This window comes from Pelophylax lessonae, assembly GCF_965119305.1.
Source record: "Pelophylax lessonae genome assembly, chromosome: 12".
Lineage (NCBI taxonomy): Eukaryota > Metazoa > Chordata > Amphibia > Anura > Ranidae > Pelophylax > Pelophylax lessonae.
The window spans coordinates 120369185-120387026 of record NC_138779.1 but is presented as its reverse complement, the minus strand read 5'-3'; the positions used below and the strand labels follow the sequence as shown (position 1 = coordinate 120387026).

At 39.1% G+C, this 17842-nt stretch overlaps 1 protein-coding gene across 1 annotated transcript in view; it reads right to left on the bottom strand.

The window, feature by feature from the left end:
• Positions 1-17842, bottom strand: part of LOC309568222 (serine/threonine-protein kinase SBK1-like) — a 74943-nt gene that overhangs the window by 40823 nt on the left and 16278 nt on the right. The gene's annotated exons all lie outside the window — the stretch shown is intronic.

Here is a 17842-nt window from a genome sequence, read left to right as displayed (position 1 = left end):
TCTGTACAGTAAGCAGAACAGAAAGTATCAACATTGTAAACAATCCAACGTGTTAAACTGCAAAAAACAATTTCCAGAATATCTGCAGCAAAGAACTTGATTGGAGCCTCAAAGCGATGCTATCACAAAATTAAACACTAGAAAAAAGATTCCCTTGTAAAGAAGGAATATTATACTTACTTGTCCCACTGCCTACGCTCAAGAAATACTCTTCTTTTACCACAATTTTAGGAATATTAGGTTCCTAGTCCCTACCATATGCTATGGTTCCTTCCTCTAGGCCCTAAGTCGCTATAATTTGCTGCAGTTCTCTTAATTTCTGCATTCACAATTAGATTTCCTTCTGCCATTCCAACCATGCTAAGTTTTATGGTAAAACTGCATTGTCTATTTCTTTGCCTTTTAATAATCTTTTCCTATCTCACTCCTTAGCTAGGGGAGTACTTTTGTATAGTTAGCGTCACCCTTCTTCTGTACGCTTTAGCCTCTGATGTGATCACATGTATACTGCGGGAGCTGGTCAAATTATGATTTTTAGACCTATATGGATGCTCATTTTGTTAAGATCTGCACAAGTTTGGTTTCAACTTCCCCATGTCGTTTCTCTATGATGTCAAGATAGGGATCACACTTTCAATGTTTAGACTGGGGAGTCAGAACATAGAGCTTCCCATAAAGCTATTCTCTTGATGGGAGTTAATTATCTCATGCTTAGCAAACTCTATGCCCTGCCCACAATTATTTGTCACTAAATCCCCTTTTCTTTTCACCTGATCATTGATCAGCTCATGCTCTGCCTCCTCGTTTTTCTCCCTGGGATCATGATCAGCTCCTGCTCTGCTCTTCCTCCTGATTTTCTATAATCAGCTACCACTCCACTCTACCTCCTACCATTATCATCTTCCTCTGTGCCCCATTTTTCCATGACCTCTTCAGTCAATAAGCCGTGTTTCTGTCTGCTATTTCTATAGTCACCACCTGCTTTACCACCTTACCCCCATGCCATGATTATCTTCCATTCTGCCTCCCCTTCATTATTAGTTCAAATGAGATGACCAAGCTGATAAAATAATTTGTCTTCAAAAAATACATTCTTGGGGCCGAAAATCATTCTGCTTCAATAATTGGGACACATATTTGCTAGTCTTTAAAGGTTACATACCTGGAATTAGTACCCTTGGATGTTTTATACCATGAGGAAGATAAACTTCTCTCTGGTTTCTCATCAAAAGGAAGTGAGGGATAATCTCTCTAACAGAAATAGCGAGGACTAATCTCTTCAACAAGTATAGAAACAACAATAAAAATATATTTGTGTAAGGTGGAGTAAGGGCTAGAACCTGTATCGTGTGTTTACTGTTAACATCCCTTTAGGAACAGTCCCCCCCCCCCCCACTTGCTTTCCCAGAGTTAGAGGCACAGGGACAGCTAGTGCATGGAAATTTGTTTAGGATACGCAGTAAAAAATCTTACCGAGATTCTATCTTATGCAATCGAAAGGTAAAAAGAGAAAATTGAGTGAAAAAACAAAACTAGACCCGCGCAAACCCTCCAACTAAAATAGTAAATAAATAACAATAACGGTATATTAAAAATTATTGCAGCTGCTGTTCACCAAGTACAAAACTCAGATAAGATGTAAAAAAGCAATATACACAGCGCTAGCATGAATAGACAAATTATACACTAGTGTGGCACAAATGAATAATGATGTGACTCAGATATATTATGTGCAAAAATACCAATAAAAAAGTCCAATATTAATGATATAAAAATATAAAAAATAAAAATAAAGAAAAAAGTGTCCAAAAAATAAACGGTGATAAAGTGCTCCAGTGTAGATCAAACACTTTAAGTGTCCATAAGCTCATTAGACCCTTTGCAGGGTCCACAGTTTCTGGTGAGCAGGGGTCCTGGAGGGGTCACCACCACTTGGAGCACGAGTGTTTGGTCTACACTGGAGCACTTTATCACCGTTTATTTTTTGGACACTTTTTTCTTTATTTTTATTTTTTATATTTTAATATCATTAATATTGAACTTTTTTATTGGTATTTTTGCACATAATATATCTGAGTCACATCATTATTCATTTGTGCCACACTAGTGTATAATTTATCTATTCATGCTAGCGCTGTGTATATTGCTTTTTTACAAAAAGAGAAAATTGGTTGAAATTATACTATAAGCAGTATCTAGACATGAGATACCAGTTACTTATTCCAGCTGTTTTCAGATTAATTGAGAAATTAGCTCATGTTTAAATGAGCAAGCAGATACATACCTGCTATCTCAAAGCTCTCAGTAAAATGAATTGTTGGTATTCTAAAGGGGTGGGCAACAGTAAATAAACACTAATAAGCTAACATAACAACGAAACTGGGGTCTGTCTGCAACTCAAAAAGCTGCCTGAGGGACCTTACACCCTTAGCTGTCATCCGATGATGCCTGAACAAGCCCCTGATAAAACTATAAAACAAATGAACAGAAAAGAGGCACTCACAGATCTAGTAGAGTGAACTTTAACGGCAAAGGGAGAAATCTGGTCCTTATTACAATAGGCTTGAATCTGTCTGAGGCACCAAGAAAAAGTGGAACAAGAAGCCGATTCCCCTTTACAGGGACAATTAGAGATGACAACAAGAGAGACAGTTTTTCTAATGGAAACAGTAGCTGTAAAGAAATCCTGCACAGCACAAGCTACATCCAGACAGTGAAGAGAGATAGCTTTCTGATGTACTGGATGTACTGGAGCTACACAAAGACATGGAAGAGCAATGTACTCATTGAGGTGAAAAGCCAAAACTACCTCGGGAAGGAAGGAGGCTCTGGGCCTCAACACCACCCTATTTTTGTATAAGACCAGAAATTGTTTTTGTATAAGACCAGACACCTTGAAAGAAAGGGTGGAAAGGGGAATGTCCCTGCTAGATTCAAAAGGTGGTCTTTGAAGTGTCCACATAATCAAATTCAAATCCTCCAGAGTTGTAGGTGGTTGCACAGGAGGAGCTACATGAGAGACACATTGTACATAAAAGTCTTAATCAAAGAATGGGAGGCTAGCAATGGACTTTTGAATAAGATCACAAGCCCAGATTTGCTCCTTGATGTCAGAGCCAAATATTGATCCAGGCCTGACTGCAAAAAAGGTCAACATTCTTCCTATATACTGGGGTAATAACATTTTACCTCACACCAAGCAAAGTGTAGACTTCCTAGTATTGCTTGATGTTTACTGAGGGTGAAAAGTCTTCTTGATGAAGGGAGGCAATGAAATACCTGGGGGATTCCATTAAAAAGTGTTGAATCTGAATGTAAACATTTAAGGCCTTCAAATCAAAAATGGGGCAGAACCCCCCTTTTGATTTGGGAATGGTGAAAAGATGGAGTAGAAATCCTGAAAACTCTTCCCCCTAGAGCATGAGCTCTAAGCGCTCTACAAAAAAAGGCTTACTATGAATAGAAGCTGAATACTTAAACATAAATTTAGTCTATTTCCCTAGTTTTTTGACAAGCTAACATTACACCCATGACAGGTTGCAATGCAGGGCCTGTTAAATAAAACTAGGATTTGGAAAGCGTTTTTGAAACTTTTGTCAATGGAATTCTTAACCACTTCTGGACCGGAAGGTTTTACCCCCTAATGACTAGGCCATTTTTTGCAATACAGCACTGCAGTACTTTAACTGACAATTGTGCGGTCGTGCAACGCTGTACCCAAATAAAATTGATGTCCTTTTTTCCCCACAAATAGAGCTTTCTTTTGGTGGTATTTGATCACCTCTCACACTTCCTGTGACGTTTTCAAAAAGTCACTTTCAGGAAGTGATGAAACGTCTCAAGGTTGTGGAACGCACGTCAGCACGCTACGCACCACGTGGAACGCAAGCCAGAACACTCCGCTCGCCACTCTGCTAGGAGGTGTTTGTAAGCGGTTTCTTTGCCTGCAAACTTGGAGTTTGAGTCTTTTTTCGCTCCGATTTTTATGAATATTTGATGAATAAACTTTTAAAACGATAATGCACTATCTGGAGCCTTTCTTTTAACCCCATATCCTGAGGATCGAGATCGGGCAAGGAGGAACCTAACCTGTATCCCACCAGGACCATCCAAAAAGGGGATCCCTAATCCGGCCTGAACGGCCTCCAAGCACTGTAGGTCCTAGTGCTATACAGCACATAGCACCCAATAATTCTTGTAAGTCATTTATTTCTACCACAAGCCACAGGAAAAGAGGAATCCAAGTCACGAAAGTCACAAACTTTTATTTATTGAGCACGAAGCACTTTGCACCTGATCACCACCTGAAAAGACTTTATTTATTGAATTTTACATTTATTTTATTCACATATATTGATCACCACCGGAAAAGACTTATTTATCTATTTATCAATTTCTTGGAACTTTTCATTAATCTTCATATGCTTAATTGATTTGTATTTTCACTTATACTGTAAAGATACGTTTTCAATATTGTTCAAATACATTAAGTTAATTGTTTTCTTTTGCGGCAAGCGCTGTATATAGCCTAGGCTATTTTTCTGTCAATGCCATTTTTATGTTGTTTTTTCCTTTCTTGTTATTGCTATATGCATCACATTATCTCCATTTTATTAATTTTAATAACAAGCTTACCTCTGTTATTGTGTTTTCTAAAGATTATAAATTATTTTATTTATAATGCCAATAGTGAGGAATGTGTCCTATATTATGTTTCTCATTTTACTGTCTTTTTATTAATACATCCTTAGAGCCCCTGACCTTTGTAGTCCCACGGCCACGGCTCGGGTCCCTGCATTAATAGCTGCATACAGTAATGCAGGCCCAGTCCTGTAAAAGGAACTGGTTGCTCCAAATGTGTAGCATGACACCCTGGCCCTCTCTCTTCTTCCAGTCACAGCTGTCAGTGCATTCCACGCTGGTTCGTGGACTTCCTGGTTTACACAGGATGTTCCATCCTCCTTCACCACCTCCACTGGTCCAGATCACTTGCAGTGCCTGCAGGACGGTGATGAGCGGTGACTACTACTTCTATGATAAGCGAATTTTAAAGCCTGTATCCTGTGAGTGTTATATCTGTTGCGAAAAAGCTGACTTTGAGTGCTACTGTGCTTAGGTGGTGCTCCTACGCTTTCTTTTTTAGATGTATAGAACGCCTTAGAGTAGGATGTAGGTTGTATTGGGAGCTACTGTATATATAAATATATTACCTCCCGATGCTCAGCCCACATGGCGTACACATAAATGAGTCTGCAGAAACTTGGTCACACTGGAGGCTGGGCCATAACTCTGGGCCTGGAAAGTGCTCTGTGGCCAACTAACATTCAAGCTTTTCACCACTGAGAAAAGATGTCCATCCTTCCAGAACACTAACAAAAACTGAGGCATGCTGGGAGTAGAAGGATTTATATCAGACCAGTCACTGTTTTTTTATTGCTAGTGCCAAAATCCTCCTGTAGGCGGCAGTATAAACCAATTGCCTCTAAATGCTGCGTTCCTTAATGAGCAAGAAAGAAAATGATTTACCAAGAACAATTAGCTTCATATTTAAGGGCTTGGGTACATGGGGCATCTGTTAGTATCAGCTTGACCCAGCCTAGAAGGAGGTAAATTAAGTTCAGACACAGATCAAATGACAGTCAGAAACATCTGTTATAAAACTCAGAAAGCTCTCAGAAGCATCTCAATCTATTCTAACAATTAGGTTGAACGTACCTATGCTTGCTGCATCTACCATATTTTTGTGAGTATAAAGTCTTTAAACATACAATAATATGCAAAGTTCAGTGTTTTGAAACATTTGCAAATGTAAAAAGTAGTCTTAAAAGTAGTGCTAAATAAAAAGGACGTTATTATCGCTCTGCACAGAAAATGGTGACAGTAATTTGCTATGACTACAGCGCTCTATAAACAGTTGCTCATACTTACCTTCTCACCTCTGACTTAATCATAGGTCCTTACTAAGTTGATGGGCTTGGGGATGAGACAATCCCTCACAATCTCACTGCTGATGCCTGTTTGGCAGTAGCAGCTGCAGCTACACAAAGAATACTCCAGCTGGCAACATTCCCAACAATAGCACAGTATTTCCGCAAAAAGAGTTTGTGATATCATGTTTATCAACAATACTTATCTTCCATAATGCATCGTGGGACAATTACTATACCGAGAGCTTTTGTTTTATAAGATGTAGTATTAGCTTACTTAATTTCTCCGCATGAAACATTATAAGTTAATAACTTCTTTCCTGTGTCAACTGTATCATTTCTCTTTATTGCTGACAATAAAATATTGATTTACAACTGCAATGATTTACATATTCGGTTTCCCCATTCTACCCACTGCTCATGCATCGTTGAAAAATAGATTACAAGTTACCTTTATCCCAAATCAGTTTTTTTAATTTTGGATAGAGATGAGGAGGATTTGAACCTGTTAAGGCTTTTATCTGGTTTGATTTGTTGGTGAGGATCTTTTTGTTTCCTTTGAGTAATTGAGGGGAAATTTCCAAAATGATGATACAAACAGAAATGAAAATTCTGAACTATTTATATTCTAACTAAGACTAAAAAACATTTGATTTCAAAGCAGCTTACTGGTTACGTTTAGGGTACTTATGGCAGACGTAGGGGCTGTAATGACTTCTAGGCCCACAATGTTACATGGAAATTAGGCTGCTGAAGTTTGTGCACTTACAGGGGGAAGATGGGGACCCTGTATAGTCCCTATATATTTTCTGTTGACAGAAATACATGTAGGGATACAAAATAGCTGAGACTAGGTCTCATGAAGGGGTACAGTATAATACATTGGTGCCCAACCTGCATGCCTTTGGCACTTATTGTGCGGCCCTCAGAGTCTTTATAGACAGTAGTCTGCATTTTCCTTACTTAGGTGCTTACTCAAATCAGTAGAGGAAAATATTATTTAGACGGGCTTTCAGTATTTAAATGGTTTGGTTTATGTTGATTATACTACTGTATCATACTTTTTCTCTTTTTCTCTTTTTTCTGCTGTCCTTATGTTTTTTAATGGGTCTTGTTGAGAAAAATATCAACTGCACCACTTGTAATTTCCAAAAGGGGTGTGTGGGAGAATCAAATGTTAAAGCACTGCTTATTTAAGGGGCTGTAGTCTTTAGCAATCTCATGTAACATTTCTTTAGTCTATGAAGGCCTCCTGTAGGATATCTTCAGTTTAAAAAAAACTCCTTTAGCAAGTTTGGTCATATAAGACCATCTTCTGTAGCATTTCTAAAATCTGTGATCATCTCATGTCTAAGGTCTTAGACCACCACTGTCCTATTTGATCCCTTTTTGTTTCTGGAAGGTGGCGTGTAATTAGTTTGAGCTCTCTGCCCTTGCCGCGGCTTGACAGCTGGAGAGTGGTTGCCCCAAGCTGTAGCAGGCTTCCCCTGTGTACCATCTACCTGGGTTATGGACAGACAGCAGAGTTGATGGCAGGCGAGTATGGCGCACCGCTAACAGAACTGAAGGACTCTTCGCGGACTTGTTACTGCTTGATATGCATGGTTCAAGATTTTTAATTGTGAGTGCATATATTTGTAACCTTTCTATATTAGAGACTAATTACACTTGGGAAAGTGTGCTCTCTCCTTTTCTCCTAAGGTCTCTGACAGCCTTCTGTAGCTCTACATTACTATGTGTGGCCCTTTGGCAATGTCAGGGGCCACTTTGAGGTCCTCCATATCAAGTAAGTTGACCAGCAATAGATTGATCTTGTGACATCATGCTATTGTTTTGCTTATCTTAGGTGCATTGGAGGATACAGATGATAATGCTTCAATCCATGTGACCTCTTTAATTGTGCTTGTAAACAGTTATTTATAAAATAAGAAACAATGTTTTAAAAAAAATGTTAATAAATATGAGCTGTGCCTCCTCAATCTTTACCTCTTATAACATATAATCTATACATCGTGAATTCATACAAGTGCTACATAATTTCATAAAAGTGCTGTAAATCTTCTTAAATAAATAAAGTGCAATTGTCCATGCCACTCCAACACAAATCTCGTTTCGCTCTGTGATTGGTGCCCCGTGCCCTTCTGGGACTGAACTCACCAGATGGTATTGATCACTCAAGTTTACACTGAGGTAGGTCAAAAAGTTATGGATCACACCCCCGCTGTGTGTGAGGCAATTTTTCCTGGGTCAATCTATGCAAGATACCTCATGCTCATGTATGAGAGTAATCTTTCTCCATTATAATGAAACTGCTGTTTGTTTGCCATGTCTTTTCCCAGACTGATTTCTTGAAGGGAGAGTCATGCTTCATTATAACCAACTCAGTCAATCCAATGTTGCAATGAGACAAGCTTCAGTGTTAGAAGCGGACTGGCTTTAGGGAGTGTCTCAACATAAATGAGGCTCCTAAATGACTTGTAGCTCAGTGTAGAGAAAATTATCCCATCATTCAAGCAGGAAGCTAGATATCATATAGGAGAACGTTGTTACACCCATTGGGGAACACTTGGTAACCAGTATCATTCTTTAAGGGAGGTAGGAGCCTAAAAGTAGAACTTCTTCAGGCAAACATTTTTTTTCTTAAAATATGCATTAGCACTGTGGCATAAGCACTCACCTCGGACTGTAGTCCACTGGTTTAATCGCATTAGGATTGTCGCAGAAATAGAGGACCTTATACACCAAGCTAGAGAAACCCCATCTAAGTTCTGGAAAACCTGGGTCTGTTGGCTGGAATTTGTTAATTCGATGGAATTCTCCCAAATCATGGGCAATCATACTATTAACCTTGAAACCCAGATCAGCCGGAGGAAAAGGGTAGGATATCCCTTACCCTCTTACCCATTGCCTTTTTATACTCTCCCCCCCCCCCCTTAGTTTCCTATTTTCCCTTATGCCTCCTTAATCTCCCAATCCACCTCATCCCCCCTCTTCTTTTTCTCTCTTTATTCTCCCCCCACATCCTTTCCCCATCTCCTTTATTAAGTCTTGACCGCTATCATGGATTGACAGGAATCCCTTTCTGATTTGTATTGATTGCTCCTCCTACTTCTGGGTAATGTTATACTAGGTTTCAGTTCACCAATCACATTTGAAAATTATAATTTAGTGTACAGTTTATATCATACATGCTAATCTACGACCTATGATCCCTATTTCTGTTTTGTCTGATCCGCTAGGATCAACCCTTCCTGATTTGTCGATATATTTGCTCCCACATGTTTGCTTACCCTTCTCTATAAAAAATCACTAAAATGTTTGGATATAAAAGAAGAGCAATGCTATCTCCCTCCCTGACACAGTTTGCTCCCAGTTGGGGTGTCAGGGGTGGGTTAACAACACCCCTCTGCCTCATACCAAATATTTGGTATTGTATTGTTCACCTCTGTTGCCACCCAGCTATGACTTCTCCTTACAATGTCTCATTGTCTGTTGTGGTATTCCTGTTATTTGTGAAAAACTTGAATAACAAATTTTGGAAAATAAAAAAAATTAGCTGTTTTTCTCCTCTTAGCTCCACAGTGCAGTGTTCTCTTCTAGCATTTTAAAATCATCAATGCAAGAGCATTGAAAATCTGGCAATAATCATGCCATGTATTGAACACTGGTGATACCAGCCTGGTGAACAACAGATATCAAAGTCCTGAACATTACATAAGGATATAAAATTACTGCAGCCTAGTGTGTGTAAATTATGCCTGAATCTATACAAAAATGTTTTAATCCCAAAGGGGATTAATACGGGGGGGGGGGGGGGTAGGACTTTACGATACCAGAAAAATATGTTCGGGAAAAATGAATACTTTTTTGTATAATTAACCTCGGGATAGATACCATCATTTGCATTATAGAATAGAACTGAGCATCTTTTCTTTTATGCCTGAATCTAATATTCTAAGCTTTAACACGAGACTCAAACATGCTGACCTGTACATACATGTGAGTCAAGCCTTTAGATGTACATTGTTTATGCGGAAAAGGCACCAGGACCACAATCAAGTCCGTCTGCTATCTACTGTGGAAGCAAATGAACTGCACAGGGGAAAACTTGATACAGTATATTGTCAAGAGCAATGTCACAAGTCTGTTCTGAAGGAATACTGCCAGACAAAATTGCTGAGTAACTACAAGTATTGCACATAGATGTCTGCACAGAAACAGAGTAAATATTTCTAATGCTGCAGCAATCACTTTGTAGGGGTGGTAATGGAACCACCAGCATCACTCAGAAAATACTTATTTTTGCTATACATATGAACTGCTGTAAGTGTTAAAATGAAACATAAATTACTGCAAGTAATGTTGACCTTCAAGTTGAAGTACATACTGACACTGGACCTTCATACAATATCTGTAATTTAGACAAGCTTGCACAATAATTGAAATGTCTGAGAATCAATGACCATTGCAGGTAAACCCAGTTCATCCTATTGCAGAGAAGACACATTTTAAATGTTCAGCTAAGGAGGACACAAGGTTGAGTCTTTACTCAGGAAGCACTGAGGTTGATTTACTAAAGGCAAATAGACTGCACTTTAGATTCATGTTAAACGTTGAAGAACATTGGCATGAAGCCGAACGAATAGTGTACTAAGAGCCAGAGATGTATAGTAATTAAGTAGAACTACTTCACTACTGTACTTAAGTACCGAAAGGCGGTATCTGTACTTTCCTGGAGTAGAATATTTTTCTCCTACTTCCACTTTTACTTCACTACATTTTCATTTTACAGTCCAGCTTCTGGGTTTACAAGTGACAGCTGGTCTCCCAATGGCTCCCACAGATACGATCTCCTGAGCAGCTCTTACTGAGGGCAGGATGGGGACAAGGGGGATGCAGGTGCTGTGCGGATGCCGACACCCCCACTGGATAATCTCCCTGCAAGTGGGAGAGTCGGAGCCATCTACAGTGTGGTTGTGGTTTAGTTCCTGCACCTATTTTCTGAGAAAAAAAGCACTGCTTTTTACTATAAAAGATGTACAGTTTTGGGGACAGGAAAAGTGAAAAAATGCAGAAAGGGGCCAGAAACTCCTAAAGGTAGATATTAATAATGGTTCCACTGTAGCCAAGGATGTTGCCAGGATGTATGAATTTATATTAGGGAATTGTGTAAGCCTCCTGAAGGCAACTGCAATATGGACAAGGCTAATCTAGGAGAGTCCAGCACAATATATTAGCTTGATCTGAAGAAGGGCCCCACCTGAAACGCATTGTCAGGACTACAAATGACAACTGCAATCCCCTTCTGCTTCTTCCCCCTTCCGTTCTGGTTCACATTTGTGCGATCACAGAGATCGCATGTAATTTGGAGTGCACTGCTCCTAAAATGACATGCGATCTCTGTGCGGTGCAAATTCAGCCATACAGTTTGTATGGCTGAATTCGCACCGCAATCGCACCTTACTCGCCAGAGGTGCAGATGCGATGCTGGAACACAATGTATATTCGCAGCATTCCCACATCGCACAAATGTGAACCGGCACTTAATCTGCATTCCATCAGCGGTTCAAGCCACCCACCAGCAGCGGCTCAAGCCTTGCTTTGGATGGCTACTCCTGGTAGTATTGACCTCACGTCCGGCTTTCCTCCTGCTGTGCTTCCGCCGCTGAGGGGTCCTCCAGTTTGAAGCGGCCGGCCATGGTGACACTACCACTGATCTATTCCTCCTTTGCCTCTTTTCCCCCTGGCACCATGTGAGCCTGGCAGTCCTCCTTCGTGACTCACTGGGACACCTCTCCATTACCATCTCCATGGCCTGAAGTACAGCCCGGCCACCTGTACCTCTGCACCATTCTGGCTGGTCCCATGTCTTCAACAGTGAGTCGACTAGGAACTTTTCTGTGAGTCATCTTCACCCTTTGGTTGTATATTGCATATTTGGGGTCCTTGCATTAGGCTTGCTATTGTCTCATCCACAGTTGTATTATCTTGAAATTGTCTTCAATTAAACTTTTTTATACCATATCTATACACAGGGTGTTGCACAATTTATGATAACTGTTGGCCAGCATAAGAGACTTTTAAGGGTCAGTAGAATGGGGAAAGATGCTATCTTTATATATATACAGAGCTACAGGCTCTGCTTGGGCATGGGAAATCAAACGCTTTCTAGTGTGTCGATAATTTTTTTTATTTTACAATCATCTGCTGGCATATAGCTATTATTATTCAATTCATTGAAAGACTAAATATAATTTCACCTTGGAACACAAACCGCCTACTTTCAATTACAGATATTTAAATGCAGTCATATATGAGGGCACTATGAAAAGCATTTTTACAGGACTTATTGAACAAGGAAGGCATGAGAGTGCAGGTATTAGAGGAGGATTATCTGTTCTAGACAAGGTCTTTAGGTACACACAGCAAAAGAAAGCTGTGACATAATATTCTCCAGGGCTTCAACACATTATTCAAACTTTTGTAATGCTACTGTAGTAATAATACAAAAATTTAAAAAAGATAAATCTGTAACTAAATGCACAAAGGGGTCAGTTTACTAAAGGTTAAAAAGGCTGTTTACTTTGCAAGGCAATTTTCTCTTTGCAAGGGAACTTTCCCTTAGCTTATGGAGCAAAGTGAAGCAAGCTCTGCTGAATTTTAGCATCCAATCATGGGCAAGCAAAAATGTTTTTTTTTAGCTACCTTGCATGTGATTGGGTATTTCTTGCAAAGGGAATTTTCACCACATTTGCTAAGCTATGTGAATATTCCCCTGCAAAGTAAAAAGCCTATTTGCCTTTAGTAAATCAACCCTAAAAACCTCAAAAGTCAGTGTCTGAATATATTATACATTAAAAAAAACTGTAACAAAAGATAGATATAGAAATGCTAAACAAGCAGCTTCAGTTTTTAGTGAGAAACTGATCTATAAGTATGCAGACCAGGAAAGTTCACTCTTCTAATGTATGCATGTTCAGGGTCAGTGAAGTATTAAAGCCAAGGACAGACAGACAACTAGTATTCTTAGGTGGAAGTCAAAAAAGGAAGTGCCTGTATTTCTTTCCTGTGGGATTTTATCAAAGGTCCTTGTAAATATTTCCCGTGTAGCCCATTCAAGCACTGGCTTTAACATTGTTCACTATATAATTATATTGGTTAAAGTAGCCTATATGACTGCTCATGGCTTGAAAGGAAGACAGTCATGCCCGCTTGAACAATAGAACCACTAGGCAAGAAGCCAATTCCTTCAACTGCTGATAGAAGGTGAAGGGTAATAGAGGTCAATGAAAAGGTGCCTTTCATCTTCCATGCTGCTACATTGTCATTCAACTGACTATATTATATCCTGCTGCACCTTTCTACTTTTGCCTGTTATCACCTAATACACCTAATGCCCCGTACACACGTGCAGATTATCTGCAGACTTTTGTCTGCAGACTTACCTTTTCTATGTAGTGCAAGGGCCTGCCGGATTGCATACAAATTGAAAGTGTTTAGGTTTGACCTCATATTATATGGTTTTGGTAAGTCTGCAGACAAAAGTCTGCAGATAATCTGCACGTGTGTATGGGGCATAATATATGTTTAATACGGAACAGGCAATGGGTAGGCAACAATGCATTGTCTGAATGATAATTGTAGGTTGGGCACTGTTATAGGGAGGAGGCGGATGGGGGTTTCATTTGCTTGCAATGCAACTTCAAAATATCTATCTATGTATCTATGTATCTATGTATCTATGTATCTATGTATCTATCTATCTATCTATCTATCTATCTATCTATCTATCTATCTATCTATCTATCTATCTATCTATCTATCTATCTATCTATCTATCTATCTATCTATCTATCTATCTATCTATCTATCTATCTATCTATCTATCTATCTATCTATCTATCTATCTATCTATCTATCTATCTATCTATCTATCTATCATGTACTAGGTTATAATTACCTTCAGTAAGACTCCTTCACAACAAAATGAGTTATAGTACAAGATAACTCACCTGCAGAGTATGGTATTGTCCCATATGTGTAACAAGGGTTGAAAAAGATTTTCTCTGTAGCACACCTACAATTAAAGTCTGCTAACAAAGTCTATTTATACTCTTGCACCGAAATCAGAGCAGCTGTAAAGCACAGCCACTGTACTGTGCTACATTCCAATCTAGAGAATAAGATATAACATTTAAGGATGTTATATCACCTTATGCAGCTTTGCCAAGCACTACACCAAGTCTGGCCAAGATTAATGTGGTGATCATCTTGCACCATAAGCTCTGAAGGCCCTCTTTTTGTTGGGGAGGTTTTGTAATCCTTTCTTTAGTAAATGCAAAGCAGAAATTGATAAAACCACCCCGAGTAGCTGTAGTTTTTCATAGTTGCCCAGCAAAGTCAACCATGCCATGTGAGAACCAAATTGGCACCATGTCTAGGTGCTGTATATTATGCTTCTGCCTTGGCTCCTCCAGTTGGTCTACTTTTTACCAATACTACATTACTGTAGGAGAGAGACAATATCTTACTGTTTGCAGAGGTGTTTATAAAGCTAATTGTTGGTGATTGTTTGGCCATACAGACTTTTTCTAAACTTTTTTGGAGGTTGGTCACTAAACATATAAAAGTCAAAAAGTCTATCAGTTTTTAATTGTTCCACCACAAAGTACAACTACATTTTACTACACTCACAATTGAGTTTGCCTACTTCAGGCCCCACATTTTATATTCATCACAGGCTCCTAACTTCCTAACAGTCCTTCACTGTACACAGCTGAGTTCCTGTACAGTAGTCATAATGAAAATCAACACAATCGTCTGTTATTGGCTGAGGTCATGGGTAATACAATGTTCTTTACACAGCAGCACAGCAATGTGAAAAACATGAATAAAGTTCTGTATTGTCCTAGTTTGCAAGCAGTAGCATATTTTTCTATTTCATGCATGTATACACATTTCAGTAACAATAATGAATGGCTTTTGAGGTTGTATAACTTGTATGTTTGATTTAGTGGCCGTTTAATGTCAACATTCCCGGTCTTACAGTATAGAAGGAACAATACAGCTGGGTGGTCTTCAAACAGCTAAAATATGTAAGTTATTAATGTTATGTTGACAGGGCTAGCAGCAGTTTTGCACCTGCCCACAGCCAAATTGAGCCTTCTTTGCTTGCAATCCCACCATAGAAATATAAAACTACAGTTAATAAACATGCTAGAGTACCTGATATCTGTTAGTAACGTATTAAATAATATGCACTCTTCATATGAATGTTACTGTTACTGAACAATAATTCAATTTTAACTGCAGGCGTGCGGGAAAATAAGTAAATCATGTATAGGTATTTGTGATGTGCTTGCAAACCATGCCAACCAATCGCACAGACTCAAAATAAGCCTCCACCGCTTTAGTTCACTTTGTGCGATGGCAGTTTGTTTGTGATTGGATGTTAAGGAGATCCACTTGAAACTGATTTATTTTGATAAATACCCAAAAATATTTCACATTTTGCAGATTTAAAATATTTTATTTAAAAATCTATTAACCACTATTATCGTTCACTTAAATAGATGCAAGATAGATTCAGCAAGCAACTAGGCAGTAAGCCAACCTGTGTTGAAACATAAAACATTTTGAAAGGGACTTACCTTTTTATGAGGGTTTTCCTCAGATGCTTTGCTGCTAAAAGTCTTGTGTCTGAAAGTGAGGAGAGTTATGGAAGTTAGCTGAAGAATTGCAGCACCCTGTATGTGAGGCTTGCTGATATAAGCATTATCATGTGTGTTGCTGACTTGGCTATTGTATGAAAAAGTGCTTCTCCCAGGCAGCTAAATCTATCGCTCGAAAGGGAGACCTTCTTGCTATATGCTGTACACTAATTGACTTCCCTACATAGCAGAGCTGAAGCTAGTTCAAGCATTGTAAATCTTCTCAACACCTTCCTTTAGAGCTGTGTGGTTTTCACCAGCCTTTCTTTTTCTATGTTCCTTCTCCTATTCCTTTGTGACAAATGAATTTGTGTTGTGTGCCTCATCTTTTTTTTGTCTATTTATGATGTGTGAGTGTATACGTAAGCCATTTAGACAGTTTGTTCTCTTCTGCTTCGGTCACACTATCTTTTCCTTCATGCATGTCATTCACAAATCAATTCTTCTTGATTTCTAAAATTAGACAACAGTATTTGGACTCTGTTGTGCAGCATCAGCTAACAACAAAGAAAAAAAAAATGTCTAATAAGTATGGAGTCTATTTATGGCAGTACAAAGGATCTGCTCCAATTATTACAAAGGAATGTGTGTGTCAGAGTGCCAGAGTGCTCTTTGCACAGATTAAAGTCGCACTTCCTAAGGCCTTTTTTCACACTTATGTATACATTTGATGAACTATTTTGACACGCATTTTAAACAGTAACTATAATATCACAGCCAAATTATCTCCTTTTTTAAATTTTTATATTACAGAAAATATTAAATTTAAGCGTTGAAGAACATTGGCATGAAACCAAACGAATAGTGTACTTAGAGCAGCCCTTCACACAGGGATAAGATCAGTAATGAAGACGTGTTCCTAGAATCCAAAACTCACTCTTAAAACATGGGGGTTGATTTACCAAAGGCAAATAGACTGTGCACTTTGCAAAGTGCAGTTGCTCCAGAGCTTAGAATATGAGGTAAAGCTTCTCTTTGCAAAGAATACCCAATTACATGCAGGGAAAATTTAAAAAAACAGCATTTTTGCTTGCAGATGATTGGATGATGGAAGTCAGCAGAACTTTTGCTCATTTAGGCCCCTTTTACACTGGCTTTCCGATCAGGTCCGCCTGTCAGATTTTCAGGTGGACCTGATCGGATGCTCCATGCACCCCTATGGGGCAGCGGATGTCATCAATGACATCTCTGATGACACCTGCTGCTATCCAATCCAATCCTGTCCGTGAAATCCAGATGGATGGAAACCCTATTTTCCATCAGTCTGGACGATCGGATTGGATAGGATCGGATGAAAACGCACAGGCAGTCTGTTTTCTTTTGATCTCCCATAGAGGAGAGAAGTGATCTGACAGGTCTGTCTTTGCACAGTGAGCGTACACAGACCTGTCTTCCACCTGCTCAGCGGGGATCGGCGGATCAATCCCCCCCCCCCCGCTGAGCAAAACGGAGTCTGCCAGGCAGAAAGCCCGTGTGAAAGGACCCTAACTAATGTCTAGATTAACTGCACTTTGCAAAGTGCACATTCTATTTGCCTTTAGTAAATCAACCCAATAGCTTTGGTTTCGACCTCTTTTAAAGGCAAGGAAGGCAGGGCAGGCATATACAGACACACTGGGGTTGATTTTCTAAAGGCAAATAAACTGTGCCCTCTGCAAGTGCAGTTGCTCCAGAGCTTAGTAAATGAGGTAAGGCTTCACTTTGCAAATAGTACGCAATCATGTGCAAGGAAAATTTAAAAAAAAATGCATTTTTGTTTGCACATGATTGCATGATGGAAGTCAGTAGAGTTTCTGCTCATTACTAAGCTCTGGAGCAACTGCACTTGCAGAGAGCAGCTGCAAATTACAGTCTTTTTCCCTTTAGCAAATCAACCCCATTGTGTAACTTAAGCAGGCGAGAAATTACCTAGAGTGTAAGTAATTGCAGGTCATGATTATTCTGTTTTACAATATAAATACAAAGTATCAAACTGTGTGGGAATATAAAAAACACAAAATCAGAAAGCAAACAAGCAAAAAAAAAAAAAGAAAAAAAAAAAGAAAAGAAAAAATCAGGAAATAGGAAAATCAGAAAGGACTGCTGGGAGTTTGGGTCCTATGTCTGCTTTCCATGCCACCAGTCCCATTCAAATTTCAGGGACATTTAGAATTTGATTGATATCTGTGTGAAACATCTTCGTTCTGGCATTTTTCTTACTTGAGG